This window comes from Orycteropus afer, unplaced genomic scaffold (genome assembly GCF_000298275.1).
Source record: "Orycteropus afer afer isolate SDZICR_OR568_19922 unplaced genomic scaffold, OryAfe1.0 scaffold00019, whole genome shotgun sequence".
NCBI lineage: Eukaryota > Metazoa > Chordata > Mammalia > Tubulidentata > Orycteropodidae > Orycteropus > Orycteropus afer.
The window spans coordinates 7324210-7333997 of record NW_006921606.1 but is presented as its reverse complement, the minus strand read 5'-3'; positions in this window follow the sequence as shown (position 1 = coordinate 7333997).

The following is a 9788-nucleotide window of genomic DNA, read 5'->3' as shown; positions in this document are numbered from 1 at the left end:
CGGAGGGCCCGGCCCAACCGGCGCGCGCCAAGAGCCGGAGACCGGGATCCCGGGACGTTCGGACCGGAGCCCGGGCGTGTGGCGCCTAGCAGTGAGGCACCACCCCCGCCCCCCGCCCGCGCCCGCGCCGGCACACGCACGCGCGCGCGCGTACACTCTCTATCCCCCACCCGCACTGCGCCGGCTACCCCGCACGCGCCCTCCCCTCCCGCTGGATTCCAAAAACAATGCCCTCGGCGCTGGCCCGGGCCCAGCGAAGGGGAGGGAAAAGGAGGGTTGGACTCTGAGCCGAACCGAGGACGGGTGCCCGGTGGGCGGGGAGCGCGGGGCCTGGAGAGGTTCATTGAAAACAACCGCGCGGCTGGAAAGCGCGTTTCCCAGTTCTTGAAAAGCTTCATTGTTTCTTGCAGCTGTTGCAAAATAAATAAGTGCGTGCATGCAGAATTTTTTCGCAGCGAGCTGGAAAGTCGGAATAGGGCTGGTGGGGGCACCCCTGGAAAAAAGGGGACCCCCGAGCTACTACGGCTGGCACTTTGAAGCAATGCTGGGGGCGGCGCGACATCATAGCTGAGGAGGCCGTAGTTTCGGGGTCCTAGAGGAGCTGAGCGGAAAGGGCTCGGTCTGGGTAGCTTGATCAGGACTCACGCGGAGCCCGCCCGCCGCTGGCTGCGGACCCCGAGCCCAGAGGGGGGGCCCAGACAGCCGCTCCGCATGCCCAGGGCGCGTCCGGCGGCGGCCGCCAGGGGGCGCGATGGGCACTGGGGAGGGCTGGCCCGCGCACTGTCGCCTCCCTCCCTCCGGGGGAGGAAATGCGGGGGCCCGGTCTGGGGGTCTGCCTGGGGTACCGCGGGCTGGGTCTCGCTTGCTGGGCCTCACAGTCCGAGTGTTCCCTGCGGCTTCGCGCTGCTCCAAGCTCCACCACGTGGGGTGCTGCTGGGAGCGCCGGAGTGGCGCGGCGATGCGGGACTGCAGGTCCCGGAGGCTGAGGGGCGTGTCAGAGGGGCCAGGAGTGTGGGATAGCCAGGCCAGAAGGCGTATCCTGGCTCCAGTCCAGACCCAGGACCGAGCGGCACACACCCATTAGGATCTGTGGTTGCTGCGGACACCCATCCGCACCTGCCTTTGGTCCTCCGGGGCACGTCTCTCTTGCTTGGTTTGCTAAGTAAGTGACTAGATACTACTAGCACCAACCCCAAGTAACCTCGGTGGTTTTCTTGAAGGTGCCGGAGGAGAGGTTTTCCCGAGGCAAGACTGCCCTGACTGCCAGCTAATGATAAGTGCTGCGGAGACCATGTCCTCCAAGGGGGAGACAGCGCAGCCCTGGCAGGAAAGAGGAGTTTGAAATACGTCGACTTTTAAAAATAGTGATTGAGCCACGTGTCGCCTTTAATGTGGTCCGTTCATGACTCAGGCTAATTAATGTCAATAATTTTTTTTCTTTTACAAAAAGATGACTAATAAAAGAGTTGTGAATGTCTAGATCTACTAGAAGGAAGGTTGGGCAATCCTAGTGGTACTGCCGTAGTGGTACTGCCTCGGAAACCCAAGGAGGGGTCGCTATGAGTCAGGGCTGACTCGACGGCACACAACAACAACAACAATAGATCTACTAGTGTTTTGTGTCATGAACAATCAGATAGGTCGGTTAGGGGATTTGTTCTAAAGGAAAGGTGGGTTGCTTCTATTACTGTCTGATTGTAAAAGATTTCCGCTTTACATTATTCATCCCCTCGTTCATAAATAATTTTTAAATTATTAAGAACTGGAAACAAACCAAAAACTTTCATAACGGAAACATAGCCTTTTATTTTCTTATTTATTCCCTAGATTATTTTTCCTCTAGGAAATTTTTAGTTCACTTCATTAAGTCAGTTATATATAAGGAAAATAAACCTTTTAGAGAGTTATTTATATGAATTGTTTTATTTATTTGAAATTTAACTTAATTTCTAAATAAAATATTTCGGTTTTCAATGTTCTTGGACTTTACCACTGAAATAAACATATTAAAATCATGAAAAGAAACTGAAATTTAGCATATGGGAATTTAAAAATTATACACTATGAATAATCAGAATTTACACTACTAGTTTCTAAATATTTCCTCAGAGAATTTCAGCTTGTGATTGATCTTGATGTCTACAAATCCACTTATGAGTTAGATGTAAAGAATACTAGGATTATATTTTTTTTATATGTAGTGTTCAGAATTTTTGATACCTTATAAATAAATTTTTGATACAAAATTTTGATATCTTTATAAATTAAAAGTTAAGGGATGACTTTTCGAAGGCTAAGCCTAATATAAAGCCTTTAATTCCTTCCTACATAATATATTTTAGTACCTATTAAATTATTTCTAAGATCATAAGCAGAGAAATCCATGCAGTTAACTGAATTGTAGAATTTTGGCTTTGGTCTTTTTTTTTTTTTTAAGAATGATTTTTCATTTTAAAAATGTGTGTATTTTCTTGAAGAAGTGGGAAATCAATGAGATTAAGATTTTTTGTAATTAATTAGATACTAGTGTACTTCGATACAAGTTTTTATATAACTTAATGTTTGGAGGAAAAAAATCTAAATTTAGGTTGTCTTTAGGCTATAATTTGACCACATAAACAAAAAAGGTGATTTTTATTCTTTTCTCTTATTATAGCTTACACATCCAAGTCAAACTTATCTTTTCTGGAGGGGGGGGATAAAAAATTATGTAGAAAAAAATTGTTATCTTTGCATTATAACCATATTAACAATACATCACACTCTTGTTTTTCACACTTTTCCCCGGGTATTTTATTGATGCCGCTTCTTTTAGAATGAAACTGGCCATATGTTTTCATTTCTCAAAAATATTGTTTATCTAAAATTATCTTTCTAAATGTACCAGACTGCCTCAAACTGTAATATATAATCAAGTAAAAATATGAGAAACAACACAAATGATATATTGTGATATAGTCCCAGAATGGAATGCTACTCATCGGCAAAAATGAGTAGACTATAGCTATGCAAAATATGCACAGATCTTTGAAACACAATTTTGTGTGAAAAAAGCAAGTTTCCAAAAAATTCTACATAGCATAACATCATTTTATAAAGCTCAAAAACAAAACTAAAAATATATGATTAAAAAAATTTAAAGCAAGGAAATTAAATATAAATTTTGTTTTTTTGTTTTAGCAAGAGGATGAATGAAGGACCCCAAATTCAGGGTAACAGTTAACTATGAGAGGAGACAGGAGAAAAGCCCATGGACATATATAATGATCTTGGAAAGTGCTCATTCTTGAATTGGATCGTGGGTTTATAGATTCCCATTTTAATTATTATGCTTTATAGATAACATATATGTTATGCATATTTGTATATATAAAATATTCAAGAAGACAAAGAAAAATATGAGAGAGATCTATGAAAGAGATCATCCCGATTTTCTGATGATTCTCCCAGTTTGCAAGCTGTTTCTGTAAGTAACTCAGAAACATTAGAATGATAAACAGTTAATCAAGATCTTATCTTTAAGGATACATTGAGAAGAATGTGTGCCCATATCATAGCAATGCAATTTAAGACAAAAATAAATCATTTAAAAATAATTATTCACTTTATAGTTAATTAAGTTTCATTAATTAAGAATGCATTATATAAACTGCCTCATAGTTTCCCATAAGGTTAAAATTTTGATCCAGCCACTCACCCTACCCCTAGGTTTTTACCCAAAATAAATGAAGACATATATCCACAAAAACACATATATAGGAATGTTCATAGTTGCTTTATTGGTAATAACAAAAAACTGGAAACAGCCCAAATGTCCATCAGAAGGAAAATGGATAAACAAGTTGTGGTATACCAAAACAAAACCAAACACACTGCCATTAACTCAGACCCAACTCATAGTGACCCCTCCTTCGGTTTCCGAGACGATATCACTACCAAAGTAGATTGCCCAACCTTCCTTCCGAGGAGTGGCTAGTGGGTTTGAACCACCAGCTTTCTTGTTAGCAGTCAAGTGCCTTAGGCAATATGCTACTTAGTAATACATGCAAAAATATGCATGAGTCTCAAAAGTATAATTCTAAGTGAAAGAAATCAGATACAAAATAGTACACATTGCATTAGTCCCTTTATATGAAATTCAAGAACCGGCAAAACTGATCTATGATATCAAAATCAGAACCATGATTGCACTTGGCAGGGGCAGACAGATCTAGGGAAAGCCACAGAGAACTTTCTAGGGTGATGCAATGCTCTCTCTCTCTCTCTATCTCTATCTCTCTATCTGTCTATCTCGGAAGGTTGGTTGGGCAATCTACTTCCATAGAGATACCTCCTTGGAAACCCAAGAAAGGGTCACTATGAGTCCAATCAGCTGGACGGCAGTGAGTTTGGTTTGGTTTTGTTTATCTATCTACCTATCTATCTATCTATCTACCTATCTACCTACCTACCTACCTACCTACCTACCTATGCAATGCTCCATGTCTTGATTGGAGTATTGGCTATACTAGTGTATGTATTTATCAAAAACACATGGAACTGTACACTTGAGATGGTTACACATTATATCTCAAAAAAAAAAAAAAAAATTAAGAGTGCTGATATACCATGACTCAGTATGAGAAAAAAGAGCAGTTGCAAATATCCATTAATAATTGGAATGTGGAATATACAAACTATGAATTTAAGAAAACTGGAAGCTGTCAAAAATGAAATAGAATGCATTAAGATCAATATCCTAGGCGTTAGTGAGCTGAAATGGACTACTGTTGGCCATTTTGAATCAGATACTCATGTGGTTTTCTATGCCGGGAATGACAAATGGAAGAGGAATGGCTTTACATTCCTCATCAATGAGAACATTTCCAGATCTATCCTGAAGCACAAAGCTGTCAGTGATAGGATGATATCAATACACCTACAAAGAAGACCAGTTGATACTATTATAATTCAAATTTACTCACCAACAACAGAAACCAAATATGAAGAAATTGAAGATTTTTGCCAACTTCTACAGTCTGGAATTGATCAAATATGCAATCAAGATGCATTGATAATTACTGGCAATTGGAATAAGAAAATGAGAAACAAAAAAGAAGGGTCAGTAGTTGTAAAAGATAGCCTTGGTGATAGAAACAGCACCTGATAAAGATAGTATGTGCAAGGCTAATGACTTATTCATTACAAATACTTTTTTCAGCAACATAAATGGCGACTATACACATGGACTTTACCAGATGAAATATACAGGAATCAAATCAACTTCATCTGTGGAAAGAGAGGATGGAGAAGCTCAATATCATCAATCAGAAGAAGGCCTATTGTGAAACAGACCATCAATTGCTTATATGCAAGTTCAAGTTGAAGCTGGAAAAAAAATAATAATAGTAAAAAGTCCATGAGCTCTGAAAGGACCTTGAGTATATCCTACCTGAATTTAGAGACCATCTGAAGAATAGATTTGATACATTGAACAGTAATGAGCACCAGATGAGTTGTGGGATGACATCAAGGATGTTATACATGAAGAAAGCAAAAGGTTGTCAAAAAGGAAGAAAAGACCAAAATGGATGTCAGAAGAGACTCTCAAACTTGCTCTTGAACTTAGAGTAGCTAAAATGAATGCAAGGAATCATAAAGTAAAAAAGGAGAACAGAAAATTTCAAAAGATGACTCGAGGATACAAAGTAAAGTATTATAATGAAATGTGCAAAGACCTGGAGTTAGAAAAACAAAAAGGAAGAACACACTCAGCGTTTCTCAAACTTAAAGAACTAAAGAAAAAAAAAAAAAGCCTGTAGTTGCACTATTAAAGGATTCTATGGGCATGATATTGAATGATGCAGGAAGCATCAAAAGAAGATGGGAGGAATACACAGAATCCCTGTACCAAAAAGAATTAGTTGTCATTCACCCATTTCAGGAGGTACCATATGATCAAGAACTGATGGTATTGGATTCCAAGCTGCACTAAAAGCATTGGTGAAAAATAAGGCTCCATTAATTAATAGAATATCAATTGAGATGTTTCAACAAATGGATGCAATGCTGGAAGTGCTGAGGAAACTGTACGTAGAGCAAGACAGTTGTTCTAACAGAACAAGGGGATATTGCATGGTTTAAAATCAGGAAAGGTATGTGTCAGTGTTATATCCTTTCACCATACTTATTTAATCTGTATACTTGGCAAATAATCTGAGAAGCTAGACCATATGGAGAAGAACATGGCATCAGGATTGAAGGAAGACTCACTAACAACCTATGATATGCAGATTATACAAACCTTGCTGAAAGCGAAAAGAATTTGAAGTGCTTACTGATGAAGATCAAAAACTACAGCCATCAGTACATCTCAACATAAAGAAAATAAAAATCCTCACAACTGGACTGATAACACAAATGGAGAAACGACTGAAGTTGTTGAGGATTTCGTTTTATTTGGATTCATACTCAATGCCCATGGAAACAGCAGTCAAGGGATAAAGTAACATTGCATTGTCAAATCTGCGGCAAAGGACCTCTTTAAAGTGTTGAAAAGGAAAGATGTCACCTTGAGGACTAAGGTGCCCCTGATCCAAGCCATGGTATTTTCAGTCATCTCATATGCATACAATAGGTAGACAACGAATAAGGAAGACTGAAGAAGAATTGATGCATGAATTGTGGTGTTGGCCAAAATATTGAATGTACCACGGACTGCCAGAAGAATGAACAAATCTGTCTTGGAAGAAGTATAGCCAGAATTCTTCTTAGAAATGAGGATGGCAAGACTTCATCTTACATACTTAAGACATGGACTTAGGAGGGAGCTCTGGTGGCATAGTGCCTAAGGCATTTGACTGCTAACCAGAAGGCTGGCAATTCAAACCCACTAGCCACTCCTCAGAAGGAAGATTGGGCAATCTACTTCTATAGTGATACTGCCTCAGAAATGCGAAGAGGGGTCTCTATGATTAGATCCAACTAACGATCAATGAGGTTTTTGTTGTTTTGTATTGTTTTGAGTCCCTGAAATAGGACATCATGCATGATAAGGAAAAGAGTCAGTGAAAAAGAGGAAGACCCTTAGTGAGATAGATTGACACAGTAGTTGCAACTATGTTGTTGTTGTTATGTGCCATCGAGTTGGACCCGACTCATAGCAACCCTCCTTAGGTTTCCAAGGCAGTCTCACTACAGAAGTAGATTACCCCATCTTCCTTTTGAGGAGTGGCTGGTGGGTTTGAACCACCAGCCTTCTGGTTAGCAGTCAAGTGCCTTAGACACTATGTTACCAGAGCTCCCAGCTGCCAACTGTAGGGTCAAACAAAGCAAGGATTGTGAGGACGGTACAGGACCAGGCAGTGTTTCATTCTGTTGTACATAGGGTTGCTATGAGTCAGAACCAATTCAACAGTACCTAATAACAACAAATGTAATTTAGAAAATTTTCAGCTGTTCTAAAAACACAATGCTTCCCATTTGTTTTTATGTGAGTTAGTAGAGATGCTAGATTCCAGCCTCCTTGTCAACAGCTGTGTCTTTAGATGAACTGACTTTCAGAGATACAGCTGCCTAAGATCCCCTGCAAGAGACTTTATCTGTGGGAAGTGGCAAGGGAAAAGGTCTCCACAAGTGCAATCCAGGAGTAGGGAAAACACTAGAGATGCTCTAGTTGGGTCCAGTCCAACACAGCAGCAGGTAATGTGAGTCCACATCTCCTTGAAACTGTTTACATTCAACATGAGAAGAAACTTGCTCTGCACAGATAGCCAACTCACAGGGCTAGAAATGCTGACTTTCTTCCATGATATTTTAGGAACAATGTGTAGGTTTCAGTGAGCATCTGGGCATAGGCAGCTGGAATGATGTCTTTTGTGACTACTTTCAGCACCGTGTTTAGCAATATATTAATAAAAGGAAGTCCCTGGAGACCCCAGACCTTGTCCAGGTGTAACAAGCACACTTGGGACTGCCACAGATTCAAGATGGAGACTGGCAGGCTTCCACCTCTGCACCAACACTCTGGACATAAGCCTCCACATGCTGGCATGAGCCTCTTGCATCCTAAGGATAGGGATTCCTCATATGGATTCCCACAGGAGCATTGGCATTTAAATTATGATGTTGATAAAGAATATTGAGTATGCTACAAACTGTGAAAAGAACAAACAAATGAGTCTTTGAAATACAATCAAGAATGCTCCTTAGATGTGAGGATGGTGAAACATCATCTTGCTTGCTTTGGACACATCATCAAGAGGAATCAATTGCTGGATAAATATATCATGCATGATAAAATAGAGGGCCAGTGAAAAAGAGGGAAACCCTCAATAAATGGATTGACAAGGCGGCTGCAACAGGGGACTCAACATACTGACAATTGTGAGGATGGCACAGGACCAGGCAATATTTTGTTCCGTTATAAATGAGGTTGCTGTGAGCTAGAGCTGGCTTGACTGCAAATAACAACAACAAAGAGGGTTATAATTGTGCCTCCTTCTGTTCCACTTGTCATTCTTTGTGGTCCATCTCTGAGATGGGTATGCCCTCTTACTCTTCCATAAAAATTATTTTTCAAAAATATCAATAGTAAGGATCCTAGCAAAGAGTACAAAATGATGGCCCTTAATTTTTGAAATGTATTATAGATGTACCTGGAAAGTGAGGTTAAATCAAGATTTCTGTTCCCTCTAATTAATGTTGCTTGCTCTGAGATGTTTTATTAGCAGCACACCCAGAGAAGGCAAGCTACCCTGCTCTGCCCCACTTGGGAAAGCTATGTGACTTTCTACAGGTCACTTTACCTCTCTGTTTTCTTCTCTGCAAAATGACTATGTTGGAATAGACCTTTCTGCTCTAAAATGTCATGATTTCTTGTGTGTTTTTTAATCGATAGAGGATACTTTGGTACCTCATGGGAGTTCTGGTGGTGTAGTGCATTTGACTGCTAACCAGAATGCTAGTGGTTCAAACCCACCAGCCACTCCTTGGAAGGAAGACTGGGTAATCTACTTCTATAGAGATACTGCCTCGGGAACCCAAGGAGGGGTCACTATGTGTCAGGTTCAATTCAACAGCATTGAGTTTGTTTTTGGTACCTCATATGTTAGCTGCAGTCAGCCACAGGGATTCAAGTGAGGAGAGGGAACCCAGGCACACCCAAAGCAGCAGGGCTGGAGAGCCGGAGAAAGGGGATTAAAAAGCCCAGGAACTGCAACAGAGGAGTCAGCCACAGGGACCCAGGTAAGGGTGGTAGGAGAGGTTTCCAAGAGGGAGACAAACTTGTCTGCCGGTTTGTCCTACAATGGTGACGTGTTGATGTGAGTTTTGAGGCTGAGTCACTGGTGTTTCAAACCCAACGGGATGCATGTGGTGCACAGGTATCAGCCCAGCTTATAGACTGAGAAAGACTAGGAAGAAGGAAGAGGCCGTCCACTTCTGAAAGAATTGGCCAGGAAAAACCTTATGAACATCAAAGAAACACTGTCTGATACATTACCATGCAACTTTATGAATAGTCCGGTTAGGTTAGAAGGCTCTCAAAATAGGACTGGGAAAGAGTTGCATCATCTGAGTAAACTCAGCCTTACTCCTATGGATAAGGTAAAGCTTTCGAGACCTCCATGTGCTGATGTGGCACCACTCAAATTGAGGAGAAACAGCTGCAGACATCCATTAATCATCGGAACATGAAATGTACTTAGTATGAATCTAGGAAAATTGAAAGTTGTCAAAAATGAAATGGAACACATAAAGATTGATATCCTCAGCATTAGTGAGCTGAAATGGACTGGTTTTGGCCATTT